At 39.5% G+C, this 7,261-nt stretch overlaps 1 non-coding gene across 1 annotated transcript; it reads left to right on the forward strand.

Moving 5' to 3' along the window:
• The first annotated feature begins 1,046 nt into the window (after positions 1-1,046).
• Positions 1,047-1,154, forward strand: LOC131762025 (U6 spliceosomal RNA). The gene has a single exon (XR_009337118.1). It is a non-coding gene; the product is annotated as a U6 spliceosomal RNA (small nuclear RNA).
• Positions 1,155-7,261: the final 6,107 nt, after the last annotated feature.

Below are 7,261 nucleotides of genomic sequence, written 5' to 3' on the forward strand. Positions count from 1 at the left end.
AATGACAGTGCTAAAGAAAATCAGGAGGAGGACTCTCCCCAAACTACCCCAGAACCAAGCCTGACCCAAACAGTCCAAAGCCCAATAGCAGGGGGTACCTGGAATTAAGTTTTGCTGTCATAGGCAAAGAATCTGCAAGGTAAGCCCTCACACGTAAGCCTTCTCCCAAATCTCTGTCCATATTGCTGGACTTTAATATCACCACTAGAGCCTGGACTTGAATCTCAGTTCTTGCGGTTCAGGTCTGGGAATCTCACCCTACTTGATTCCTGGAGCCCCCTTTTTCCAGGGCCTGGACACGCGCATGCCTAACCGTCCCAACACCAAAACCATCTCCACACCTGCAGCTGGCTAACATCTTACTTCAAACGGGGCAGAACAGTGCAAACAGAATGCTAGCTCCTGTCTAAATTCCAGCAAAATCTTGGCTTTAGCTCCTGCTGCCCTGCTCCAGACACCACAACACTGTCCCTTGGATACAGATGCCGTGTCCAACATTGCTAGTCTTCACCAAATTTATTTCCTTTTCTTGGGCTCATCGCCCAGTCTCTCTTGTAGTTAGATGTGACTATATGATTTAGTTTTACCAAAGGGAAGTAAGAAATGTTATTCCAAGTTTAGCCCATAAAAACCTCATATGTGCCTCTTTCCGCTTCCAGGGCAACCTTGAAAGTCATTTATTAAAAATGGCAAAGTCGGGCTTCCCTGGTGGCGCAGTGGTTAAGAATCTGCCTGCCAACGCAGGGGACATGGGTTCAAACCCTGGTCCGGGAAGATCCCACATGCCGCGGAGCAACTGAGCCCGCGCGCCACAACTACTGAGCCTGCGCTCTAGAGCCTGTGAGCCACAACTACTGAGCCCACATGCCTAGAGCCCATGCTCCACAACAAGAGAAGCCTCTGCAATGAGAAGCCTGGGCACCACAACGAAGTGTAGCCCCCGCTCACTGCAACTGGAGAACGCCTGAGTGCAGCAACGAAGATCCAATGTGGCCAAAAGTAAATAATAAAATAAAATTAATTAATTAAAAAAAAAAGGCAAAGTCGTGCTCACTTCAGCAGCACATACACTAAAATTGGACCAATACAGAGAAGATTAGCTTGGCCCCCTGTACAAAGGTGCCACGCAAATTCGTGAAGCATTCCATTTTTAAATAACCTATAATGGAATATAATCTGAAAAAAATAAGTGAATCACTTTGCTGTACACCTGAAACTAACACAATATTGTAAATCAACTATACTTCTTTTTTTTTTTCAATTGCAAAGCCTTTCAGCCTGGCTCCCTGAATGCCTGTGCAGGGCATAGTTCCCCACCAACTTGAAATGTCTTGAACTCTTCTTGTGAGTGAAAATAAACTTGAATGTATTTGAGCCATTATACATTATGGAGACTTTGGTTACTAGAGTTGGCCTACCCAACTAATACAAGTGGAGGAAGCCCCAGTCCACAACACCCTTTAGAGAATCATCCACGAGGACCCTCCTCATTGATGAGTTAACCTCCTTGGCCCTGTACTCAGTCTTAGCTTGCTGGTTTCTCCTACCCTGCATGGCTGAGATCCCAGCTTCTTATCTGCCAATTCCATCTAAATAAGCAGAGCACTCTATGAACTCAGGGATGGAAAAAGCTGGATTTGTGGCAAGGAGATGAGGGAGTGTACACATGCACAGCCCTGAGGCTGTTTATCTCATTCTGCTCATCCAAGGGTGGCTTGAATGGCATCCTGCAGTGACGGAATGTAAGCCTATAACTTCAGTGTCACTCTGTGAAGAGATGACAGGATCCAAAAGAATGCCAATCAATACATTACTCACTTTCCTTGTTTTTCTAGAGTAGATTTTTTTTCATTCGTTCTTGTGATAGTAGATGTGTAAATTGCCTTCTTTGGGGTAATTAAGAACTTCTGAAACCAGGTGGAACTTCCGTTAACCCAGTTTATAAACAATGTTAGGGGTGTTCTGGGTCCCTATCTGATATGTGCTTTTCTTGCAATGCTTAAACGAGGCTTAGAACTTGAGCCCTTGAACCAGCAGAGGGCAGAGATGAGACACAAGAGAGAAGCATGGGGAACATAGTAAGACCAGTGAATTATCATGAGCATGGGCCAACTGTTGCACTTTATTTGCTGTGAAGGGAGTTCCTTTATCAGAAGAAATGCTATGTGGAATACTATGATGGTATATAAGGCATTCTGTAAACCCAAGGATGATAGTTTTAGTAGAAGCATTGCATTCAGGGAAATCAAATCCATGTCCAAAGTGTCTATTCCAATAAGAACAAAGTGTTGCCCCTTCCATGATGGAAGCAGTCCAGTGTAATCAAACCAGTGCCATACTGGAGGCTCAGTATCTCTCTCTACTGCTGGCAGACTGGGCACTCCGCAGCAGTATAGCTAAGTTGGCCTTGGTGAGAAGTCCATGTTGTTGAGCTCATACATAACCTCCATATGAATTTAGGACCAGCCTTTCCATTTTTTGCATAAAAAGATTATTGGAACTTCTATAGGAATTGCATTGAATTTGTAGATTGCTTTGGGACAGATTGCCATCTTCGTATTAAGTCTTCTAATGCATGATGTCTTTCCATTTATTTGGGTCTCTTTTAATTTCTTTCAGCAATGTTTTGTATCTTCTTAAACTTGTTGAGACTTGTTTTGTGGCCTAACATATGATCTATGATGGAGAATGTTCCATATGCCTTTGAGAAGGATGGTCTGCTGCTATTAGATGGAATATTCTGTATACATCTGTTAGGCCCATTTTGTCTATAATGTTGTCCAAATCCACTGTTTTCTTATTGATTTTCTGTCTGGATGATCTATGCATTGTTGAAAGTACAGGATTTAAGTTCCTACTATTATTGTAGTGTTTCTTACTCCCTTCAGATCTGTTAGTATTTGCTTCATATATCTAGGTGCTCTGATGTTGGGTGCATATATATTTACAACTGCTATATCCTCTTAATGAAGTGACCCCTTTATCATTAGTTAATAAATTTCTTTGTCTCTTGTTGCTGTTTTTGACTTAAAGCTTAAAGTCTACTTTGTCTGATATAAGTATAGTTACCCCTGCTCTCTTGGTTTCTACTTACTTGCAATATCTTTTCACATCTCTTCACTTTCAGCATATGTGTATCCTTAAAGTTTAAGTGAATCTCTTGTAGGCAGATACAGATGGGTCTTGTTTTCTTATCCACCTAGCCACTCTATGACTTTACATTGGATAATTTAATCCATTTACAAGTAGAGTAACTTTTGATGACTTACTAATCAAGTGAGGACTTACTAATGACATCTTATTGTTTTCTGGCTGCTTTGTAGTTCCCTTATTCCCTCTTCCTCTTTTCTTACTACCTTCCTTTGTGAACTGGTCATTTTTCATTTTGATATGCTTTCTCTTCTCTTTACTTTTTGTGTATCTACTGTAGGTTTCTGTTTTATGGTTACCATTAGGTTCACACAAAACATTTTATAGATATAGCAGTCTATTTTACACTGATAATTACTTATCTTCAATCACAAACAAAAACTCCACCCTTTTAACTTCCCCCCTTTTATGTTTCTGATATCACAATTTATCCCTTTTTATATTGTGTATTCATAAATTATTATAGCTACAATTATTTTTAATATTTTTGCCCTTTAACATTTATACTAGAGTTAAGTGGTTAGCACACCACTATATTACAGTATTAGAGTAATCTGATTTTGACTATATACTTACCTTTTCTGGTATATTTTCATGTTTTCATGCTACTAATTAACATCCTTTCATGTTTTCATGTTATTCATTAGCATCTTTTCATTTCAGCTTGAATAACTTCTTTCAGCATTTCTTACAAGGCAGGTCTAGGGGTGATCAACTCCATCCAGCTTTTGTTTGTCTGGGAAAATGTTTATATCTCCTTGATTTGTGAAAGGCAGCTTTGCCAGTTAGACAATATTGGTTGGAAGTTTTTTCTTTCAGTTGTATATATTTCACTTTGAATTTATCATTCTACTCTCTCCTAGCCTGCAAGGTTTCTGGTGAGAATTCTGCTGGCAGGCTTATGGGAGTTTCCTTGTAAGTTACAACTTTCTTCCCTCTTGCTGCTTTTAAGATTCACTTTTTGTCTTTAATTTTTGACAGTTTTATTATAATGTGTCTTGCAGAATAATCACTTTTAATTTGAGATCATTTGATGACCTATGAGCTTCATGAACTTGAATATCCATATTTCTCCCCAGATTTGGGACATTCTCATCCATTATCTCCTTAAATAAACTTTCTTCCCTCTTCTACCTTTCTTCTTCTTCTGGGACTCCAATAATTCACAGGTAGTTTCTTTTTATGGTTAATTTTGGTCAGTTTCAGCTCTTAGCACAGTAGCAGCTACCCATTTCCCCACCCCTAGCCCTCTGGCAGGCAACTGTGCATGTATTGCAGGAACAACCTGCACATAACTTGCAGGAGCCAGGGTTGGCCAAAAAAAAAAAAAAAAAAAAAAAGGAGAGAGAGAGACCCTGTCCTCCAATTATCAGGGATTTGTGCTTTGATTGATTATTGATGCTTTTGATCACAAAGGTGCAGACAAAGAGGTAGGGAGCCATTTTTATTGTACCACCCCCATTGTTGGAAGTCCCTCCCCCTATGGATTAAATGACTTCTAGGGGATATGAAGGTCCAGTGCCCATTTTTCTAGGACATTCGAAAACAACTGCAGCTGTGAAGGAAATGAGAAAGTGACTGTGCATGCCCAGGAAAGGGCACAGGCTGAAAATAGACATTAGAAGACATTACATTTATTCCTCAGGCTAATCCTTGACACAAAAATAACCTGCAACAAACAAAAGATAAAACAAAGTAATAAAAACATTTTTTTTATAAACCAGCAAACCCTAGGGAAGGGGGAAAACCTGACTTGCATTTACAACATTATTAGATTCAAATGTCCAGCTGTCAACAAAATTCACAAAAGAAAAAGAAAAGTATGACTCATTCAAAGGAAAAAATAAACAGAAACTGTCCCTGAAAAAGACCTGGTGGCAGATCTACTAGATGAAGACGTTAAAACTACAATCTTAAAGATGCTCAAAAAACTAGAAGAAGATGTGGAGAAAACCAAGACAACAATGTGTGAAAAAAATGGAAATATCAATAAAGAGATGGAAAACCTAAAAAACAGAAAAGAAATGTTAGAGCAGAAAAGCACAGTAAATGAAATTTAAAATTTACTAGAGAGAGTCAAAGACAAATTTAAGCAGGCAGAAGACATAATCAGCAAAACTGAAGATAAGCCAATGAAATTATTAAACCAGAGGAACAAAAAGAAAAAAGACTGAAGAAAAGTGAACACTTACTTCAGGAAACAAGAAAAATCTCAAATAAAAACCTAACCTTACAACGAAAGCAACTAGAGAAAGAAGAACAACAAAACCCAAAGTTAGTGAAAGGAAAGAAATCATAAAGATCAGAGCAGAAATAAATAAAATAGAGACAAAGAAAACAACAGAAAAGATCAATGAAATTAAATCTAGTTCATTGAAAAGATAAAGAAAATTGATAAATCTTTAGCTAGACTCATCAGGAAAAAAAGGGAGAGGGCTCAAATCAATAAAAGTAGAAATGAAAAAGGAGAAGTTAGAACTCACACCACAGATATACAAAGGATCATAAGAGACTACTACAAGCAATTATATGCCAATAAAATGTACAACCTGGAAGAAATGGACAAATACTTAGAAAAGTACAACCTTCCAAGAATGATCCAGGAAGAAATAGAAGATATGAACAGACTAATGGCAACTACTGAAATTGAAACTGTGATTTAAAAACTTCCAACAAACAAAAGTCTACAACCAGATGGCCTCACAGGCAAATTCTATCAAACAGTTAGAGAAGAGTTACCAGCTATCCTTCTGAAACTCTTCCAGGGACTTCCCTCTGGCGAAGTCGTTAAGAATCTGCCTGCCAATGCAGGGGACATGGGTTTAATCCCTGGTCCGGGAAGATCCCATATGCCACGGAGCAACTAAGCCCGTGTGCCATAACTACTGAGCCTGAGCTCTAGAGCTGACGAACCACAACTACTGAGCCCACATGCTCTAGGGCCTGCGTACTGCAACTGCTGAGCCAACTGCTTCTCCTGCAATGAGAAGCCCATGTACCACAACGAACAGTAGCCCCTGCTCACCACAACTAGAGAATGCCCACATACAGCAATGAAGACCCAACACAGCCAAAACAAACAAACAAACAAAAACAAAAGAACTCTTCCAAAAAACTGTAGAGGAAGGAACACTCCCAAGCTCATTCTATGAGGCCACCATCACCCTGATATCAAAACCAGAGAAAGATATCATAAAAAAGGAAACTTACAGTCCAGTATCACTGATGAACATAGACACAAAAACCCTCAACAAATTACTAGCAAACCGAATCCAACAACACATTAAAAGGATCATACACCATGATCAAGTGGAATTTATCCCAGGGATGCAAGGATTCTTCAATATGATGTGCAAATCAATCAGTATGATACACATCAACAAACTGAGGAATAAAAAACATGAACATCTCAGTAGATGCAAAAAAAGCTTCTGAAAAAATTCAACGCCCATTTATGACCAAAAGAAAAAGAAAAAAAAATCTCTCCAGACGGGGCTTCCCTGGTGGCGCAGTGGTTGAGAGTCCGCCTGCTAATGCAGGGGACACGGGCTCGTGCCCCGGTCCGGGAAGATCCCACATGCCGCTGTGTGGCTGGGCCCATGAGCCATGGCCGCAGAGCATGCGCATCCGGAGCCTGTGCTCCGCAACAGGAGAGGCCACAACAGTGAGAGGCCCACATAATGCAAAAAACAAAAACAAAAACAAAACCTCTCCAGAAAGTGGGCATAGAGGAAACCTACCTCAACATAATAAAGGCCATATATGACAAACCCACAGCTAACATCATTCTCAACAGTGAAAAACTGAAAGCATTTCCTCTAAGATCAGGAACAAGACAAGGATGTCCACTCTCGTCACTTTTATTCAACATAGTTTTGGAAGTTCTAGCCATGGCAATCAGAGAAGAAAAAGAAATAAAAGGAATGCAAATTGGAAAAGAAGTAAAACTGTCACTGTTTGCAGATAACATGATACTAGACATAGAAAATCCTAAAGATGCTACTAGAAAATTACTAGAGCTCATCAATGAATTTGGTACAGTTGCAGGATACAAAATTAATACACAAAAATCTCTTGTATTCCTATACACTAAAAACAAAAGGTAAGAAAG

This window comes from Kogia breviceps, chromosome 8, assembly GCF_026419965.1.
Source record: "Kogia breviceps isolate mKogBre1 chromosome 8, mKogBre1 haplotype 1, whole genome shotgun sequence".
Classification (NCBI taxonomy): Eukaryota; Metazoa; Chordata; class Mammalia; order Artiodactyla; family Physeteridae; genus Kogia; species Kogia breviceps.